General features: G+C 36.4%; 1 long non-coding RNA gene across 1 annotated transcript; it reads left to right on the top strand.

Moving 5' to 3' along the window:
* Nucleotides 1–2785: 2785 nt before the first annotated feature.
* On the top strand, nucleotides 2786–11811 carry LOC127151041 (uncharacterized). Its single transcript, XR_007823735.1, has 3 exons — nucleotides 2786–2852; nucleotides 2932–2975; nucleotides 11586–11811. It is a non-coding gene; the product is annotated as an uncharacterized LOC127151041 (long non-coding RNA).
* Nucleotides 11812–12722: the final 911 nt, after the last annotated feature.

The following is a 12722-nucleotide window of genomic DNA, read 5'->3' as shown; positions in this document are numbered from 1 at the left end:
AATGCATAACCATAATTACATGCAGTCTCTTAACTTCAGTTCGAAGATCTAGCTACCATCAATGCATAACCAAGATACTCCCTAGCTGACAAAAAAATTCTCCAATTAACTTGATCCTAATCATAAAAAGAAATTTCAGTATCTTAATTAATAAAAAAATAGCAATTGGCTATCATCAAAAAAATTTCCCAAACTAATTAACTTTCTACAAAATTGGGGTTGAAACCAATTCAACCTTGATTGGTAAAAATCCAAGATTTAAATCTTCAAGAATTAGCCAATTGAACCTTTAAAGAAACCCAAAAAGGTATAAAATTAAATTAATAAATTATTAATTCATTAGCTTACCAAGGTTACTCAAATGGAGGTTGAAAAATTCTCTTATCCTTGATGGGAAAATTCATCACTTCAAATCCTCAAGCTTTCTAAAGAGACTAATCTTAACTAAAATTGGTGAGGAGGTAGCGGTAGAGGGTTATCCTAGAGAAAAAGGTTCTAGAGAAAAAGATGAAGAACCTTTTTCTTTTTTCTTTTCTTTTCAACTTAAGCATTTCAATGCTATTTATAGACCCAAATAATGACAAAAATATACATATATCTTTATTTCCATTATCTTTCATAAATTTGCCTTAAATGCACAAAATCTTAGGCATTTATAACCATTAATAATAATAATAATACTTCTTTATTATATTATTTTTCTCTCACCAAAATCTATAATAAACATATATTTATTTAGACCATCGTATTTATATATTTTTTCTTGTCCAATCAAATCAACAATCTCTCTCTTCATAGATTATCTTCTTTTCCAAACAAATATTTTTCCATATTAATTATTTAGAAAAAACCAAATAATTAATATCGTAATCCACACAAAATCTAAATTATTAATTAAATGTATATATCCATATATATATATACTCAATTAAATCCAATTTCACCTCAATCAACTTTTTCCTCCAAAATCTCAAATTAACTTAAATTCTCAATTAATTTAATCAATCAAATCTTTTTCAGTAAACCACTTATAACTTCCAACATGAATTATATTAACCCAACCAACCATAACAACTCCACTCCATAATCAAGATTTATTTTTTTACAGAATAATTAATTATCTTCCACAATAATTAATTATTATTTATCCTTCTGTAAAATAATTAATTATCTTCCACAATAATTAATTATTATTTATCTTTATTTAAAATAATTAATTATCTTCCACAATAATTAGTTATTATTTATCTTTATCTAAAATAATTAATTATCTTCCACAATAATTAATTATTATTTATCTTTTTCTAAAATAATTAATTATCTTCCACAATAATTAATTATTATTTATCTTTCTCCAAAATAATTATCTTTTTACAAATAATTATATTTTTCCAAAATATAATTATTTTACTTTTTCTCCCTTAATAAATATCATTTCTCCAAAATACAATTATCTTTACTTTAAATAACTATATTTCAACAAATATCTTTTCCTTTCACATAATAATTATATATATATTTCCACATATACATATAATTATCAAATCTCCAACAAACTTTCCACCCCACAATTTAATTAAATAACATCCATAATTATTTAATTTAATTCAACTCCAACAACACTAAAAATCCACAACTTTACTTAATCCTCATAACATACCATTTAATCAAAAACTCAACAAACACCACATGCCAAAACCCCTAATTAATTAAATATTCATCCAAGAAATATTTAATTAATTTCAATTCCCACATAAATCAAATAATTCTCATCAAACGAATTCAAAATAACGTCCAATAAATTAATTCTAATTAAACAAAATTAAGATAAATTTTGGGGCGTTACAACCTTCCCTCTTTTAAGAAACTTTCGTCCTCGAAAGTTTTAATCTTTGAACAACTTGGGATACAAGGTTCTCATGTCTTTCTATCAAACTCCATAATCTTTAATTAAATATACACACCCATGTATATATATTTAATTAATCCAACACAAAACAACCGAATACATTCCTTAACTTTGAATTCCACTTAATGTAATACCCATAATAATTTCCCTAAATTTATGGGGTGTTACACGATATGACTATCGTGCAGTTATGGTAGTCATAGATTCGTTCTTCTGATGATTTTGGTCTTGAATTTGTTGCTTTCGACTTAATTAGTTTAATCCGTTTGATTAGTGTCATAATGCTTTGAAGCCGTTTGTTGAGTTTAATTGTAATGAATTGGTTGCTTTAGACATGCCTCCTCCCTTCTCATTATTTTTTAGAAAGTTTGAGTTTTATCCATTTGAGTATGACATATTTAAAGTGCCTAAGCCCCTCCCCCCCCCCCCTCATTCTTTCAACTTAATTAGTTTGATATAAAGTGTTGGATTAGAGTAGCATATGCGAATATGATATATTCATTCTTGTGATGATTTTGGTCTTTGATGTAGACTTGCCCCCCCCCCCCCACATTGTTTCAGAATGTTTGGTTTTCATCCGTTTGATTAGTGTCATAATGCTTTGAAACCGTTTATTGAGTTCAATGGTAATGAATTTGTTGTTTTAGATGTAGACATGTCCCCCCTCCCCTCCTCCCATTCTTTCAACTTAATTAGTTTGATATGAAGTGTCGGATTAGAGTAGCATATGCGAATATGATATATTCGTTCTTGTGATGATTTTGGTCCTTGATGTAGACATCACCCCTCTCATTGTTTTAGAATGTTTGGGTTTCGTTTGTTTGAGTAGTGTCATAATGCTTTGAAGCCGTTTATTGAGTTTGATGGTAATGAATTTGTTGCTTTAGACATGTCCTCCTTCATTCTCATTCTTTTTTATAAAGTTTGAGTTTTATCCATTTGAGTATGTTATATCTAAAGTGCCTAAGCTTCATTTTTTGCTTACATGTTTTACTTATTTATGTTGTTATATTGCTTTTCAGATTTGATGCACAAATGGACTTCTGATGAATATGAAAAGAGTTTGGTTCGTATCTTATAATTTTTTGTTATGCACATACTTTTGGTCCAAGTAGAAATATTTTGTTGTGCACGATACTTTTGGTTTGTAGGTGTAACTTCTTGGTTATAGCTTTGAACTAACTAGATGTAACTTAGTGCTTATAACTTATTTTGACATTACTTAGAACTATTTATGAAGATATTGAAGTTTCTTGATATACATATTTCTTGTGATGAAGTTGGTGTTATTGCATGTTGCTTAGTGATAAGTTTTTAAAATTATTATGTTTGACATCTTATAACAGGTTTATATAATTAATCAATCAGATATTATTTTTTTATTCAATAAAATTCTTTTACTGGCACTTTCAATAACGTGCAAAAGCATTGATTTTTATAAAAAAAAACTGTAGGACTTTTTAGTGGCACACTTCAATACATTGCAAAAGCTATTTGTAATGGTCTTAAAGTAACTTTCAGCAACAATACAATTTGTCACTAAAACAACGCCTTTAGTGACATGTTCAAAACATCACTATAGAAAATACATAGTGACACAAATTATGTTACTAAAAGTAAACATTTAGTAACGCACAAACGTCACTAAAAGTTTCTCTTTTGTGGCGCGAACACTTGCGTTGCTAAAACTTTAACCGATACGGAATCTGCGACAGTCTTAGTGACGAAGGCCTTTTTGTCGCTAAAACTATTAGTGATGCGTTGTTAACCATTAGTGACGTTTTCTGTGTGCCACTAAAAATGGAATTTCTTGTAGTAGAAACATGGCTATTTTCAGCTACCTAATCTTGAGGCTCTGTTTTCTGTTCCTCACAGAAGGAAAGCCGGTGCTTAATTTTTATGCTCTGTTTTAGGATTTGAAGGAAATGGATTTTTTGCTTCTTGTTTGATTAGATTGTTCTATTGAATTGTGAATACATTTTGAGAGTTTGAAAGTTGATTTGGGTTTTTTAGTTTGCCATTTATGAGAATTTCATGTCTCTCATTGGATTTTATTTAGATTGCTAAATTAACTTGATAATCATAGTATGTATTGTTTTTTCAGTAGCAAATTCATGTTTAAATCTTTACCTCAGTCTTTGATGCTAGTGCTACCTAATCTAAAAGCAGAAAAATAAAATAAAATAAATAAAAAACTAAAATTTCATAAATTTTTTCATCTTCTTTCTATACCAAACTAAAAGTTACATCAACTTTACTTTAATCCCCATGGTTGTCGTTCACCTTCTTCCATTGCCTTCTTCATCACATGATCAATGGTAGCTATTGCTGTTTTTCTCTGTGTTTTGTCATGTTTCTTGCCAGAGCTTGCATTTGCAAAAACCAGACATTTTTTCAATTGACAGCAAAAAGAAATGTTTAGTTTTTTTTTTTTATTTAATTCTTCCATCGGTGGTTTATACCCACATTTTGGTTTTTTCTTTTGCATTCTTTTTTTTTTCTTCATATTTTTAAGAATTTATTTTGTTTAGTAATGTGTTATTGTTATTATTATTTTTGTTAAATAAAATAACTTTAGAAAAGCTTAGAGCTAAGTTAATTAAAAAGAAAAAAAAAAAAAAAGGTCGAAGCTAACACTTCGAAAGCTTCTACCAACTTTTGTATCTTTCTCCCTTTTCTTTTCCCTTTTAACAAAGATTGTTGGACCATCCCGCCAGTATTCTCTTATGGTTTAACATCTTTACTAACACTTTATTTTTAAATAGCCATTGAAAAAATTGGATGAAGCAAGCTTAATTCTAAGATTTGGGTTAGGTTATCATTATCAAGCTCATTTGAAATTTGTTGGTTTAAAGAAACAAAATTTTATGGCTTAAGTTTGGTTAATATATAAGTTCATACAAAACAACTCAAACCAACACCAACTAATTTTAAATTTTACAAAATATATTTTTTCCACTTATGATACTATTATATATACATATACTTGTCTTTAACTTATTTTTATTTTATGATTTTCTTAATAATTTATTCTCCAACTCCTATAAACAATTTAAATTTGGAATTAAGATTTTCACTATGTAAATTGAGATTGAGTTACAAATTTTACATATTGAAATTTTTCTTAATTTTAAATAAGAATTTAAGCAACCTGACTAACCCGAGCGCCAACTTAACCCAAACTCAAATGTTTCACAGTCGAATTGAGTTGGATTATTATTCAAGGGCTCCTATACTAATAACCTAATTTGATATCTGATAAGATGTTGAACAACAAAACATAATATGAGGTTGAAAATGACACTCACAACAAGCTCACACTAACTCAAATGAAGAGGAAAATGAAGCTTACCATGTTCGGCCTAGCTCAAATGAAGCATACGCTGGAAATTCATAGAAGAATTTTCCAAGTCAAACCAATCCAGAGACAATTAATATGTTTCAAGGCTCAATGACAAAAGCTAGAGCTAAAAGACTTCAATATGGATTAAATGCAAGTTTAGTTATTTACAAGCTAAATTTTCAGTCTTTAATGAAGAGTTACAATAACTGAAACGTCAAGATTCTTTTGGAACTTCAGGAGTCATAATAAATCTAAAAATTCATATTTATTCACATCGTCTTTAATGCATTATGTACTTATTTAATGTTATGTATTTTCATTTATTATAGTAGTAGAAAGAGCATCAAATTAAATGTTGCGTCATTTCACATAATATTTTTAATTAGTATAAATAGGGTTGTAGTTTCCACGTTTTGGACACAACTTGAATTTGAATAAATTTCTCATAGAGTGTTTTCTTTCAAGTTCTATGCTTTTCTTTGTATTCTTGTGTTATAATGCATGTTTAGGACTTTCAATCTAGTCTGATCAATTAGATTATGGAGAGTTCGAAATCTTGAAGTTAGGAATAAATTCCTTCTTCTAGATCTTTGATAAATCTTTCCAAGCATAATTATATACTAGTAAACAACGTGCAATGTGTCACGGGCATACTTGTCTAAGGCGCTGTTTGCTTATGGTCATATGCCCAAATACCCCCAAACCGCTTTGACTTTATGTCTTGTAAGTAGTTTAGTCTATTGCCTTCATTTTCGTGTCACCAAGCTAGAGTGTGACATTTCGGCATTTTCATATGCAAGTTTGTCAAGGCCAAAAATCTCAATATGTACTATAAGGGGTACCATAGTAGTTGAACCCACGCCCGAGCCTTGTCACACTCTTTGCAAACTAAGCATTTTCTTTGCAATTGACAGTCTTCAATGCTCTCTTTTATGATATTTTCAACAATCTATTTACTCTCTCACGTTTTATAAAATAATTTTCTCAAGAACGTGAAGGGAGGTTATATCATATCGCGATGTTTGTCCGCAGATTACGAATTTTGAACGGCTGACTTGTTGATCGAGCAAAACAAGTGTCACACAATCGTGTTTGAAAAGTTACGATTGTGACAAGTGGTATCAGAGCCAAGTTGGCTTATCGACAGTTAAGAGAGAAACATGTCGACGACAAATTAATCAGGCAAGGCTCAGAAAGACCGACTAGTAGAGCTAGAAGAGCAGATGCTCTACCTAGTCGAAGTTTCTGACTCTATCCGCTACTTGGAGTCTCGTCTCGAAGAAATTTCTGAGAAAGTTGATACAATCGATGCAGTAGCTGGTCGTGTCAAAGGATTACCGATACAGGAGTTGTTAGTAAGAGTCGACACTCTAGAAGTGAATGTTGGAAGAACTGGTAACTACGAGCTGAGGGACAGTTCGTCGGGCTTTGTTGCCCACATGGAGGAACGTGTCAATGAGCTAGATAACTCTCAGAAGACACTCTTAGAAATGATAAACGACATGTCGAAGGATTTTTGAGCTACCCTCGATGTCGTTAAGAACGAAGTCGCAGATGTAAACACAAGACTGAATCTCACAATGCGAGTAATAGCAAACCAAGCTCTAGTTGGAGGGGCAATTCCCGTTAGTAAGGTGAAGATTCCGGAACCCAAGCTCTTCTGTGGGGCAAGGGATGCAAAGGTCTTGGAGAACTTCATATTTGTTCTCGAATAGTACTTCAAAGCCACAAACACAGTCACCGAGGAAGCCAACGTGACATTGGCGATGAGGCATCTGTCTGAGGATGCCAAATTATGGTGGAGGTCCCGATACATTGACATACAGGAAGGGCGTTGCACAATAGACACTTGGGACGCTTTGAAGAAAGAACTCCGCTCGCAGTTCTTCTTCGAGAATGTAGAAATCCTGAATCGACAAAAATTGTGTGAGCTGAAACACACCGGTAACATTTGAGAGTACGTGAAACACTTCGCGGGGTTGATGTTTGACATTCAAGATATGTTAGAGAAAGACAAAGTTTTCTATTTTTTCGAAGGGCTGAAACCGTGGGCAAAGACCAAATTATACGAACAAAGGGTCCAAGACCTCACGTCAGTGTATGCAGCTGCTGAACAATTGTTCGATCTGACCAGTGACTCTCAAGATGTGAGACGTCCCTAAAGTTCTTCACCTAGAACGAATAAGAATAGTCGCCCCAGCTCTCCTAAAGCTGTTGGGGGAGACAAACATTCTAGTAGAGACCGTAGGCCTTACCAATCAAACACAGAGAACACATGGCGAAGGTCGAATAATCGAAGCTCACCCAAGCGTTCCTTCAATTGTTTCATATGTGAGAGGCCACATTATTTGCCAAAAGAATGCCCGAATAGAACTGACTTCTATGCTTTTAAGACCTCATTAACTCTAGATTTAGATGATAAATCAGATCAGGCCAAAGGTGAAGTGGACCAGATAGAAGGATGCGAGAAGCCTAGAATAGAGGCCTTAAAATACCTGTCGTCTCTCCAGAAAAAGGCAAGGGAGAGAAGTGTACTAGCGGAAAAAGGCTTATTGTATATTGACACGTGGATAAATTAAAAACAGACTAAGAGCACTATGGTTGATTTCAGTGCAACTCACAACTTTATAACAGAGGTAGAAGCTAGACGTCTAAGACTTCGTTAGGAGAGGGATTCAGAAAAAATGAAGCCCATGAATTCCGTTGCTTTACCTATCGTCAGACTAGTGAAACAGACGATGATGAAATAGGGAGGATGGAAAGACCCTGTAAACTTTGTGGTTATAATAATGGATGACTTCGATGTAGTACTGGGAATGGAGTTCCCCTTGAACATCATGTCATATCAATGCCCTCAGCCAAATGTCTAGTGATTACTGGATCTTTCTCTACCGTCGTGCAAGCAGATATTTGTCAGCCTAACGGGTTTAAAATGATATCGATCATGCAACTAGATAAGAGTTCCGCCCAAGAGGAACCACCATCTGTGGCGATCCTTCTTGGGGCGTTGAGAAAATTGGGGGAGACAATCCCCAAAGACACTCTGTGTATCCCAGAGAAGTGCCGTGGTTGATGCCAAATAGTTGGCGCAAATCCTCGTCGATGCGAAGGATGATTGACTATGGGACAGAATTGCTGCCAGAGGGAAAGGCGCCTGCGGAGAATGCTTATCGTATAACGCCACCAAAGTTAGCCAAACTTAAAAAACAGTCGAAGAAATTGTTGGGTACAGGATTTAGTAGACCTGTACAAGCTCCGTATGGAACCTCAGTCCTTTCCCTAAAGAAGAAGGACAGTAACCTACGATGGTGTATTGACCGTCATATCTCGAATAAGTGTACAGTTTGCCGCAAATATCCACTTCCCATACTTACCAAATCATTTAACCGCTCACGTGGGGTGAAGTATTTCTCGAAGTCAGACATCCGACCGATGTACTGTCGAGTAAGAGCAACGAAGGCAAGGGGACTTGAGACGACTTGTGTCACAGAACATGGAGCGTATGAGTTTGCCATAGTGTAATTTAATCTTACTGATGCCACTGCAACCTTCTGTGTACCGATAAACCAGATCTTTAAGACCACCTTCAAAAGGATTTTCGAAACTAAAGGAAATCCAATCAATTGCCAAGGGAGGAAGATGTTGCTTTGTGTAAGGACAAATAGACGTGCGGGGTCATGTAGTGGAGTTTTACCAAATTAATGTGGGAAAAAGGAAGATTGTCGCAACGTGTGATTGGAAAATACCTAAATCAGTCGCAAAGTTACGCTCATCCCCAGATTGACTAATAACAAGAGGCAGTTCGCGGAAGGATTCTTAAAAAGAGCAAGCTCGCTGACTGAGTTGTTGAAAAAAGACATTCCGTGGGGTGGGAACCCCGAGTGGCAGGTCGCCTTTGATGGTTTGAAGCAAGCCTGATTGAGGGGCCAAGTCTTGGGGTTGTTGATGCGACCAAGCCTTCCAAAGATAAGGTCGAGCAATTAACTGTATGCTCGGAGAATATCTGCATCCTTTTGTTGATGGTAGACAAAGGAATTGGGTTCAGCTGCTGAATATAGCCCAGTTCGGTCACAGTGCTCGAACAGATTCGTTGATCAGGAGAATTCAGTTTGAGATTAATGGTAGTAGGCATTATGTATTGTCGTTGTTCGCTGATAACCCTTATGTAGGGAACAACTGTAACGCCCCGAATTTTCGAGGTAAATTTTATCATTTTGTGGGGATACGATTTTCTTTAAATTTAATGTTTTGTAAATTGCTATAATAATAATATGATATTAATTATATTATTATTATTATTTATTAATATTATTATTATTATTATTATTAATATTTAATATATATATATATATAATAAGATTTTTTTTAAAACAACCCTAGCCGCGCGCGCGTTTCCCCCACCTTCATCGACTTCATCTTCTTCTTCCTCCTTCTTCACCCAACGAGTACCGTCGCCGCCTCCCACCATCTCTCTTTCGTGCACGCCATCACTTCTTCTCTTTCTTTTCTGGTCGACACGAACGCAACCGCCATCCACGCGTCTTCGTCGACCGCCGTCTTCGTACCCGCACATCTCCGACGGAATCTCCGAATCGGCGTCCAACCGTCTGCGGCCGACGTCTCTCTCTCTTTTCGTCTTCGCCACCGCCGACGGATCTCCCTCCTCATCTCGTGTTTCCGACGCAGACAGAATACCAAGGGAGCTGCCTTCTACCGCCGTCGTTGTCGGAAGGAGAAAGGATTTGAACCCGAGCCGCAAAGCGAAGCTGACCCGAGCCACGAATCCGAATCGAGTGAGCCGCAAGCCGCGAGTTGAGCCGCGAGCTGCGAGCCGAGTCGAGCCGAAGACCGAGCCGAGTTGTGAGCCGCGAGTCGAGTTGAGCCGAGCCAAGTCGAGCTGATCCGTGAGCCGTGAGCCGCGAGCCGTGAGCCAAGCTGAACTAAGCCGAGCCAAACCGAGCTGAGCCGTGAGCCGTGAGCCGCGAGCCACGAGCCGAGATCCAAGCTGAACCAAGCCGAGCCGAGCCGAGCCGATCACCTCCGAGCCAAGCCGAGCTCCCTGTTCACTAAGCCACCTAAGCCTTCCTTCTTCCACTTCGGGTCATGGTGAGTCTTCGGTAAGGATTGTTTTGGTAATTTACCCAATGTGGCTATAACCGTTTCGAGTTTGAATATTAGAGTAAGACTAAGTCCTATCTTTCATTCCTTGAAGGTAGTAGGGTTTGACGCTCAAGTTCTTGGGTCCCACGGCAAGTTCATTTGGGTATAGCTCCCTTTACTCGGGTAAGCCGACATTATTGTCTCGAATGATTTAAAAAGGTGACTTTTATTAGTGTCGTCGTTTAAACCCTTGTGATTTCGTTTAGGTGGATCTGTTGAGCGTGGACTCGATCGAGGGGCATAACCAAGTATCAGGTAAGGGATTTCCTACTACTGGACCTCGGATCGAGGCTGGAAACGTAGTAATCCACAGGGGATTACACGTTAGTAACTGTACGGAATGAATGGATGCATGTTTGACTATTAAGTATCGCTGTTATGCTTTTGTCTGATGTAAAGGTAACGTGACCGCTATTTGTAGCTTGTGTGCCATCGGGTGTAAGGAGTTGTTTACGGATAGACACCGATGCCCGGATGTTCTGTATATTGTAGTTATGTTAATGGGCTACGTTGTGGACTGAAATTGTATGCTGATGGACTTTACAATCTTAAGGTTAGGTGCGTGGTAGTCTATTGTCTGAATGTTGATCATGGAGTGTTGTCGTGGAAGGACTATGAGTCCGATCCTGATTTGACTAGTTGACTGGATCTAAGGAATATCACAATGGTGTGTAAATTGGAAACGCATATAGCAACTGAGGATGTAGTTGTCTAAACCTATACTATCTGGCTGGCAAAGCCTATGGCGAATTTGTATTATGAATGTTGTCAAAGTGTGACTGTTGTAGACGGTGTAGTATGGACTGAGGGGTAACGGTTAGCTTCATCTATGGGGTAGTGTACCTTACGGATAGGTGTATCCTTCGGGATCACTGGACTGATACGTGCATCCTTCGGGATCACTAGACTGATATGTGCATCCTTCGAGATCACTAGACTGATATGTGCATCCTTCGGGATCACTAGACTGATAGGTGTATCCTTCGGGGTCACTAGACTGATACGTGCATCCTTCGGGATCACGAGACTGATGTGTGCGTTCTACGGAACCACTAAACTGTTTACGTAGGGTACCCCTACATAAGAAGTTAACTGTTGTTCCCTAACGGGCCCAGTAGTGGGTCCCTTACTGGGTATATTTATACTCACCCTTTCTCTTCTTTAACTTTTCAGGTAAGGGTACAGCGAGGGGCAGACCGACGAGAGGCAGAAAGGATGCGTGAAGGCCATATGGACGCGTCTGGTTTTCTTTATGCTTCCGCCGATATATTTTGTTAGAATATTTGGTTTTGTGATTTTGAGTTTGATGACTTGAGTATTGTATTTGAAACTCTCGTGACTGTGATTTAAACTAGGACCCGAAACTGCTTTTGTAATATTTCTAACGTTTTTAATGAATCGTAACCGGTCCTTTATGAGTTTTTGTGTTTTGTGGTCGAGTCTTAGTACTGAGTTTTTGTGTTGGGACGTTACAACAACCCTCAAGTTCACAGAGTTGAAAAGGAATGGGAACAAATGGCTGACATCACTCGAGTGTGCCTAGAAAAAGCTTCAAGACCGATGGAGGAAAGGGTGGATCAAAAGCGATGCCCCCTTGAGTTGAAATCACACACGAAAAAATTATAGTTTTGATTAAGTTGGCAGGGACATCAACCGTTTAGGTGGGGGAGAATGTCACGGGCATACTTTTCCAAGGCGCTGTTTGTTTATGGTCGTATGCCCAAATACCCCCAAATCGCTTTGTCTTTATGTCTTGTAAGTAGTTTAGTCTATTGCTTTCATTTTCGTGTTGCCGAGCTAGAGTGTGACATTTCGACATTTTCATATGCAAGTTTGCCAAGGCAAAAAATCTCAATATGTACTATAGGGGGTACCATAGTAGTTGAACCCTCGCCCAAGCCTTGTCGCACTCTTTGCAAACTAAGCCTTTTCTTTGCATTTAACAGTCTTCAATGTTCTCTTTTATGATGTTTTCAACAATTTATTTTCTCTCTCACGTTTTATAAAACAATTTTCTCAAGAACGTGAAGGGAGGCTACTTAATATAGCGAGTTTGTCCGTGGATTACAAATTTTAAACGACTAACTTGTTGACCAAGCAGAACAAGTACCGCATAATCGTGTATGAAGAGTTACGATTGTGACACAATGCACGTGAAATCACACACAAAAAAATTATAGTTTTAACTTAACTTTATAAAAGTAGAACAATCATTTCAATATTTTCATAAATTTATCATTTTTACATTCACATCATAATGCATGGAAAATGAATAATAAATCTAGAAATATCATAATATACTATCTCAAA

This window comes from Cucumis melo, chromosome 9 (assembly GCF_025177605.1).
Source record: "Cucumis melo cultivar AY chromosome 9, USDA_Cmelo_AY_1.0, whole genome shotgun sequence".
Lineage (NCBI taxonomy): Eukaryota > Viridiplantae > Streptophyta > Magnoliopsida > Cucurbitales > Cucurbitaceae > Cucumis > Cucumis melo.
Note: the sequence above shows the minus strand (reverse complement) of the source record. Positions and strands in the feature narration are given on the sequence as shown.